This window comes from Neovison vison, chromosome 13, assembly GCF_020171115.1.
Source record: "Neovison vison isolate M4711 chromosome 13, ASM_NN_V1, whole genome shotgun sequence".
NCBI classification, from domain to species: domain Eukaryota; kingdom Metazoa; phylum Chordata; class Mammalia; order Carnivora; family Mustelidae; genus Neogale; species Neogale vison.
In genome coordinates this window covers 146,469,242-146,477,506 of record NC_058103.1, presented here as the reverse complement: position 1 = coordinate 146,477,506, position 8,265 = coordinate 146,469,242, and the positions used below count along the sequence as shown (strand labels likewise).

Genomic DNA, 8,265 nt, shown 5'->3' with positions numbered 1-8,265 from the left:
AGGGGAATGGGGCCCATGGGGTGCTGCGGGGAGGGCAGGCTGACATGGCTAGAGTCCTGCCTGTTTTCCTGTGGCCACTGTCTCTGCCCTGCCTGGTCTCCTTGGGGGGAGTTTATTTAGGGGCCTCTGGAGAAGAGGTTGGGCAGAGGCAGAGGGTGTAGTCCTCACCAAAGGCACCCAGGAATGTGTTACAGGAGGGAGAGAAAGAGGAGTAGGGGATCCCATCCCTGGGAGAGACGGGACGTCAAGAACCCCTGACTAATGAATAGTGAGTTTGCCCTTGAACCTCACTGGGCTTCGCCATTCTCAGGCACAGAACAAGAGCCGAGACACGTCTGAGCCCAGCTGCACAGGGACGGCGGCGGTTCATCTCAGACACTTTGACAGGCCAGGCCTTTCCCCTGCATAGCTCAGGTCTGCCTCCCGGCTCCCGTGGCAACAGCACAGCGGCCTGGCTCCCAGGTCCAGGCCCTGCCTGCTGTGAGCAGGAGGAGGGAGGAAGAAGAGCACCAAGGGGAGGACAGCTGGGGAGAGGGAGTCGTTAACTCCTAGAAGGCTGGAGCCCCTAGCTTTGGCAACCTCCCAGCACGCTGCCCTTGCCCCTCTGGGGTGGAAGTAAGGATGGCAGAGAGCTGGAGGCCCGGGCAGAGGCCCTCAGACCGGAACAGGCACACGGTGTGACCACAGCAAAGACAGGAGCCCACAGGCCAAAGGCCAAGGCCCCTCCCTATGGGATGGTCGGGGTATGTCTCCCCAGGTCCTTTGCCAAGTCCCAGATGGGCAGGGATGGGAGCGGAGCTTGCGTCGCTGCCCACGGCCGCCTCATCCATCCGGGCCACTGACTGCTACTGCCTTGGGAAGGCGGATCCTGCATCTTCCCCTTCTGCTTGGCTTTTCCCCTGCTGATGACCTCCCATGTCCTGGAGTGACATGGCTCTGGACTCCAATCCTGTGACCTTGGCAAGACCCATAGCTCCTCTCTGTCTCCATCTTCAGAGATGCTGAAAAGAGGCTGTCCCATCACACTGCACGGGAAGATCTAAAGATAAGAGAATAATATGTGAGAAGGAGCTTTGCACTCTGGGGAGGAAGGTGTCCTATAAATCTCATTCAGGTATTATTAGGGCTGGAAGTAGGTATTTCTGCTCCCTGGGGCTAGGGGAAGAGCTCCCCTGAGATTGTTCCGGAGCCTTCCCAGCACAGCAGGCCTGAAACTCAAAGACAAGAGGACAGGAAAGACAACGGGTTATGTCTGTGGCCTCTGGAACCCCCGGGTTCAGCTGGCACTGGGAGGTAAAAGAGAGTAACCCTAAAAAAAAAAAAAATGTAACCCTATAATTTCAAGGTGTTTTACCTATATTATCTCCAGGCCTCGCTGCAACTTGATGAAAAAGGTGTGGTTATCTCATTTTAGAACTAAGGAAAGAGGCTCAGAGAGGTAAAGAGCTAGCCCCAGGTCACACTGGCCATAAAAGGCCCACAGCCACCTGACTCCATGGCGCACACTTATGCCCACACCAGGGCTCAGCCCCCAGGCTGGGCGTGCTGTGGGGAGGGGCCGGGCTCTGAGAAGTGGCCTTTCTCCCAAGCTTTGTTTCTGATGCTCAGAGCATCAGAGACTAAAGGGCCTGGCCCAGGGGAGTACGGTGGGGCTCAGAGGATACTGCAAAACCACCCTGAGGGCCAGCCGGGGACAAACAGAGCCACCAGGGTAAACACGGGTCAGAGGAAAGAGAAACAGCCAAGGGGGCTCCAGATCAGAGGCTGGGAACAGACTCAGCTCAGATGTGCTCTCGGGCCCAAGTCTTGCTCCAGGGCAGGTCCCCACCCAGCTTCAAGTCACTTGCCGGCACAGAGCTGGGTTTTCCTGTTCATAGCTTCTGGGTACGGGGGTCTCCCTGCATCCCAGGGCAGCTTGAAGGGAACCGCAGGAGCTGTGTTTCCTGTGAGCCCTGGGGCTGGGGCCACAGACCACTGGCAGGTAACAGAGGAGAAAAAGCAGGACCAACTTCCAGATTGTAAAATGTCCCAGCTAAAAGGCACATTTGATGCCATTCTATCCAGTGCTCCTTGTCCAGGCCCAGCACACCCAAGGCTATTCATACTCAGCAGGAACACAGGCTGGGGTCCAAGTCTCTGACTTCCAGGTGAGCAGGGCTGCATCCTCCTAGGCCCTTGTCACCTAGGCCCTCGTCACTCTACCAGGCCACCTGGGCCCTCAAAGGCAAGGATTTCACCCAAGAAGACAAGGGCCCGAAGCTGGGAAGGACCTCAGCTCACGACCCCTGGTGGGGTTCCGGGGCCCCGCACCAGCCCGACCTGAGGGGCTCTGAATGCAAAGGCGAACGGGGGGATCCATCCTCCAACCTTGTCAGGGACTGCCCTCGAGGGAAGTCTGCGTGCTTTGCTGATGAACAGACACGTGACAGGGCAGAAAGACACAAAGACAAATGAACTTATTCTGGCCCAGCTGTGCCCTCCCCTGGGCTGATGATTTGGGCCTGCTGCCACGGTGCCTGGCCGGTGCCCATGGTTAAATATTCTGTATATCGTCACCGTCCTCGTTCCTCAAAACCTAGCTGTATTAACTGACCTTGAGGAGCTCAACGCCTTCATACCTGCCCCATTCCTAACGGGGAAAAGGGAGAAGGAAAATGAACACTATTCGGTGTTTCCCATGTACTTAACGCTCCTCACAGCAGCTCCGAGCTAGGGATCTTTCCTCCCATTTTACAGACGAGGGTTGAGAGACTCCGAGTCAGCGGGGGGCGCTGCTGCGCAGGGATGCCAGAAGCAGAGCTCGGATCTGGGCCTCGGCCCATGGCATCTCCTCTCCTGTGCCCTCTCTCCAGCTCAAGTCCCAGGCTGGGGCCACCCTGGCCTGGTGCACCCGAAGCTTCCAAGCCATGTGGGTTCGTGCTCTGCATCCCTGCCTCCGTTTCCTTCCCCCCCCCCCCCCGCTCTCTCAGGGCTGCTCTGTCAAAGCTGGTGAGCCAGGAAGGCCCACTGTCCCGCCTACTTGATTCGTTCCAGAGCAAATCCCTCTCTTCTGACCAGCCCTGACAGGCTGCCAGAGGAAGGAATCCCTACCCGTTGCAGATTTCTACTTCCACCTGGAAAAGAGAGCCAGAGGACTAGGAGGCTGGGCAAGGGTGGGGACAGTTAAGACCCTAGCCAAGCAGACAGGGCGTAGGATCCTGTCTTGGGAGTTCTCTTCCTGAGGAACAAAGGAGAAGGTGACACTGGCTGCCTGTGGGGCCTGTGCTCCGGCCCTCCACTGGGCACCACTCATGTGGGGTCCAGTCTCAGGATGGGGAGCCGCGCTTGGAATGTGATTCCCTGGCTTTGCGTGATGCTCGGTTAGCAGAGTGCGACTCCCAGGATCCCCTGTCACCTCCTAAAGCCTCTGCCAGCCCGCCCCCCACCACCACGCTGATCACCAGATTAAGGAGCTCAAGGCTACAGCTGAGGCAGCTAAAACCAGGAGGGGAGGGGCAGGGAGGGCAGCGGGCAGCCTCCCAGGGCCCTCCCTGCCCTCTCTCCCCCACTCCTACTGTGGGCCCTATTCTCTGTTCCTGCCATGAGCTCTAATCTCTGTACCCTTCCTCACTGAGCTCTTGCGAACCCCTCACCGCCCCCCCCAGATACCCAGCTGGAGCTTGGAGCAGCCCAGGAGACTGGGTGGGGAGGGGATGGGCGGGGGGACAGCAGCGATGGTAAGAGTACAGGCCGGTGGCGGCTGGCTGGAGCTTCATGGGAGGGAAGGATGGTGAGCACTGGAAGGCAGGCCCAGGGCCTCCCTGCCTGGACTGGGCGCTACCAAGGGCAATCCCAGAGGCTCCCCGTGGGACCCTGTGGCCAGCTGCCTGACTGCCAAGTGAGGGGCATCCGGGGGCAGAGTGACAGAGGTGGGGGAGGCTGGCAAAGGACGAGAGGAGGAATTGGGACATTCAAAGCTTTTCCCTTAAGACCCCAGTATTTCCTGAACCAAAGTCATCACAAACCATTTAAATCACAAACACAGGAAAAGAGGTTCCCTTCTGTATGCATGCTGTCACCAGATCTGTAAGAAATGAGATGGGATGGCTCCGTCCATGATAAAGACCCCACAGGAAGGAACTGGAGGTTTTGGCACAGGGCTGTCTAGACTGTGAGGACCACAGGCTTGTCATTTCAATTACTGGGAAGCAGTGGCAGAAGGGCCAGTGGGGCTGAGCAGGGAGAAAGGCAAAGAAACGCCTGAAAGCCAGAACCCTGGTCACTGGATCTGGAGACCCTTGTACCTGGACAAGAGGGGCTATGCCCCGTGTCCCTCTGCACCTGCCAGCATCACTGTGCAGCGCTGGAGATGTTAAGGCAGGATCCAGAAAGCTGTCTGAAGGCTCAGTTCAGCAGGCACCCAGCCCCTTCTCAGCCCCGTCCCCCATGCCAGGGCCTGTAGGGGATGACCAGGACACACCCAGGGCCCTGGCCAGCAGCTGCTCTCACTCCAGCTTCTCCTTCGCTGCCACTGCCAAGCTCCCTTCTGCCAGGCAGGGGCGGGAGGAGAAGGGCTTGGGTTGCTAACAGGGGGTCTGTGAGGCCTGCGCAGAGACACTCTGCCAGCTCCCAATCCCTTACCTACTCCAAAAACAGTGGCCCACACTCCAGTGTCAAGGGAAAGGAAATCCCACTACCCTTCTTCACCCCGGGCCAGAAGGCACCAGTCCCGTCCCGTTCCTGTCCTTGTGGCATTAACAAAGCTTTGCAATGATCACTGTCATAAACTTTATGAGTGAGAAGGAACCGAGAGATTCCTGAGTTCAACTCACTCATTTTGCCAGTGAGAACACTGAGATTTGGGGTGCGGGGGAGACCTGGCCCGCCCGAGGCCACAAAGCGAGCCAGAGGCAAGGACATGCCTCGTGCCTGTCGACCAGACACCTCTCCTGTTTGGCGCCTAAAAGAGGGCTTCTCCTTCGTATCCCAAATAAGATCCCGGCCCAAATGTGGGCGGCAGGGGTCTGGGGCCAAGGGAGGCCATAATGCGATAAGCAGACTGGCCATCTGGCTCGGGGACGGAGAAGAGCCCAGACTGGCCGCTTCTGCTGCCCGTCCCGGGGGGCCCTGTGTCACAAGAGACAGACTGCCAGATGGACAGGCACTGGCCTGGGTCTGGGTAGAAGCCAGTGAGTTCCCTGTAGTCAGAGCTAACCAACTTTCAGAAGTAGTGGGGGAAGAAGGGAGGGGTTACAGGGAGCAAAGCCAGCCACCCCCCTCTCCCCCTGAACCCCGCAAAGGGCAGAGAGAGAGAAAAGCAGGATGAGGAAGCGGGGACTCCCACCCAGCCTCCGAGCCTGGCTCCCCAGGTAGGCCCAGCCTCGCTCAGCCCCATAGCCACAAACAGGTCCCCCTCCCGGGGAAAGGCAAACACATCTCCCCCGGCACCTTCTCAGACATGCATGCAAAACTAATTAACATGGGAAGACATGCGAGCAGCCGGCCAGCTCCACACCCTCGAGTCCACGCAAACAAGGCGAGCCCTTGTCCGGGGAACGTGCACAAAGCTTTGTTGCTAATTTAGGCATCTGTCTCTGTCTGGCCTGGTCCTCCTGCCTGCGCTGGGGTTTTTCCCAGCCCCTCGGACAATGCTGGGAACAGGCCTGCCGATCCCTTATTCAAATCACACCCAGGACAATGAGCTCATTGTGCAGGCCACAGAAAAGGGGATGCTGGGGTGGGTGGGTGCGGGGGGGTGTAACGGGGCATCGGGAGAGGAGAAGGGTGGGGGGGAATGAAGAAAATGGGAACCCAGGAAAGTGTTTACTAACACAGCCCCTGCAGCTGCTTGCCCCCCCGCCCCGCTCCCCCGCCTGGCTGGCAGCTGGGGAGAAGTCCCGGGTCTCCGAGGTGGGGGCCCCAGAGTGGATGTGGGGCCAGTGGTCAGCAAAGTCCGGCTCGAACCTCCACCTTCGACAGTCCTACCCCTACGTGTCCACGGCCAGACACGTTTTTGTAGAGACAGGATTGGGGGTTCTTTTCATTTCGTACTGTCGACGGAGCAGTGTCGCGCACAGATCCTCAACGCAGAGGAGACAGGGCTGGGGGGGAGAGGTGCTGGCGGCTGTGCGGGGTGGGACCTGCTGTCTCGGCCATTGTCTTCAGGCAACGTTTCATTTTCTCCTCCTTCCCAGCTAATAAATTAGAGAGGAGACCGTGAGCTGCGAAGGGATGGGCTCCCCACGGACGGCGGGGCGGGCGGGCGAGTCTGGGGGCCCCCAGCAGATGGGGCTCACCCAGCCTAGCTCACACCACACCTGGTCGGACCCTCTCAGGCAGCACCACACAATGAGCATCATTAAGAAAACCACACACACACACAACCTATACATGTGTGTGCGCGTGCGTGTGTGTGTACATATATACACACATCTGTATAAATCTCCCGAGATCCCCGAGGGGCTAGGTCTGGGGCTCTGAAATGCCCTCCCTCCTACCAACACCCCCCTCCCCCCCGCCCAGCTCGTTGTCGCACTGAGCAGCCCAGACAGGCCGATGTAAACAGTCACACACAGCCTGACACTGACACGCAGACACAAAAAGAAACACACACACCCGGAGGCAGCCCCAGACACACAGGCTGACAATGGAGTAATGAATGCAGGACCGGAGCGCATTCAGTCGAAAACCCACAGTCCGGCTCGCCCAGCACCAGGGTGGCTGAAAGGTTACGGAGAGGCTGCAGGCTAGCTCCTGCCCACCTCCTCCCTCGCCCCATCTCCCGGGACCGCTGGCCACGCTGGAGGTGGAGTAAAACGCCGCTCCAGGCATCCAGATGGAGGCAGGTGCCTCTTGAGACAGAAAAGTTTGGAAGCGTTCTCAGCTCTCAGGGTTGTCAGAATTGCTCTGAAAAAAAATTTTTCTTTCATACTGAAGCATAGGTGTTTCATTATTAATTACCCTGCATTTCAAGATGGTGTGTCTTAAAGTCAGGGGAACAGGGGAGGCTGCCCGGTGTCCTTTCCTCATGCAGCAGAATCCACAGGTTGGGGTGATTTCTTCCGTCAGTTAAAATAGTAAGCAAGGTATGGAGGGCCAAGAGGAACACAAATGGTTTACCTCTCAGAGACCCTTTAAAACATGCTGCTCAGGATGACTCAGTGGGGATTCCCTCTCCGCTGGCCCAAAGGCATGGAAATGGACTAGGCCGAACCACGCAAAATTATCTTCGACTGGTCTAGATCTAGAAGAAAGAAATTTCATAGAGGTTGACCTAATAGAACCATCGGGGGGTTTTTCTTTTTATTTCCTCCCCAAACTGGGTTATTTTATTCCTGAAGAAGAAAAAAAAACAATAGTAACCCAAGACCCAAATCAACCTGGGACCCGCCACCTACAGCCGCTAACTACCTCGTGCATAGAGCCTGCTGCGGCCACTAGAATGATCTAGGGACCCGCACGCGCGCGCGCACACACACACACACACACACACACACACACACAGCCTGCGGCCTGTGTCAGGCCAGGACCCACCTTCCGACTCTTCCTCCAGGGCTCTTGCCTCTCCTTTCCCCGTCTTCAGCTTCTGGACTGTGTCCTGGAGGCGACAGAAGGAACACGAGAGGAAAACAGGACCTCCGTGCCCCTGGCTTCTCCTCTAGAGGCACGTCAGGGGCTGGCATGGGAGTCCACGCACGCACTCTGTCCTGGAGGAAAGGTCAGCCTTGAAGCTTCACCACCAAAGCCTGACTGGCTACACAAACAGAAACCCAAGGCCAGTCTCCGGGCGTACGACGTTCATTCAGACTCCCTCTCCAAGAGCCAGAAGGGCACTGAGGCCACCCAGCGTAGGAAGGGCCTGCTGCTGGCCAGCATCTGGATAACCATGCCTGGTCACTCGCTGCATCTTCCTGGGAAATCACTCTCTCCAGCTCCTCTGGGTTCCCAGGCGGAAAGGCGGAAGGTTTGGAAGCAGAGTCAAGAACTACTCTGTATCTCACTACCTGCTTCCTACTCGCCCACGGAGGGAAGCCTGCTTCACGTGTGGTCATCCTGCCCACGAGAGCAGTAGGCCAGTCCATACAGAAGCCGAGGGAAGACACTTCCACGGAGAGTCTTCTAGTGGCCGAGGACCTGGGGCTCCATTCAAAGACCTGGAGTGACCTTCCATGAAGACAGTCCCTCCTACATCTTTGACAAGTACTTTAAAAATACCACGTTATTTCTAGGGTGGTATCCTTCTAAAACACACACACACTGACTTCGACAAGAAAACCACCAAAGTCA

General features: G+C 57.5%; 1 long non-coding RNA gene across 1 annotated transcript; it reads right to left on the bottom strand.

The window, feature by feature from the left end:
* Window positions 1–901: 901 nt before the first annotated feature.
* On the bottom strand, window positions 902–7,784 carry LOC122893436. Its single transcript, XR_006381629.1, has 3 exons — window positions 7,513–7,784; window positions 7,099–7,222; window positions 902–1,039 (listed from the first exon to the last, which is right to left on the bottom strand). It is a non-coding gene; the product is annotated as an uncharacterized LOC122893436 (long non-coding RNA).
* Window positions 7,785–8,265: the final 481 nt, after the last annotated feature.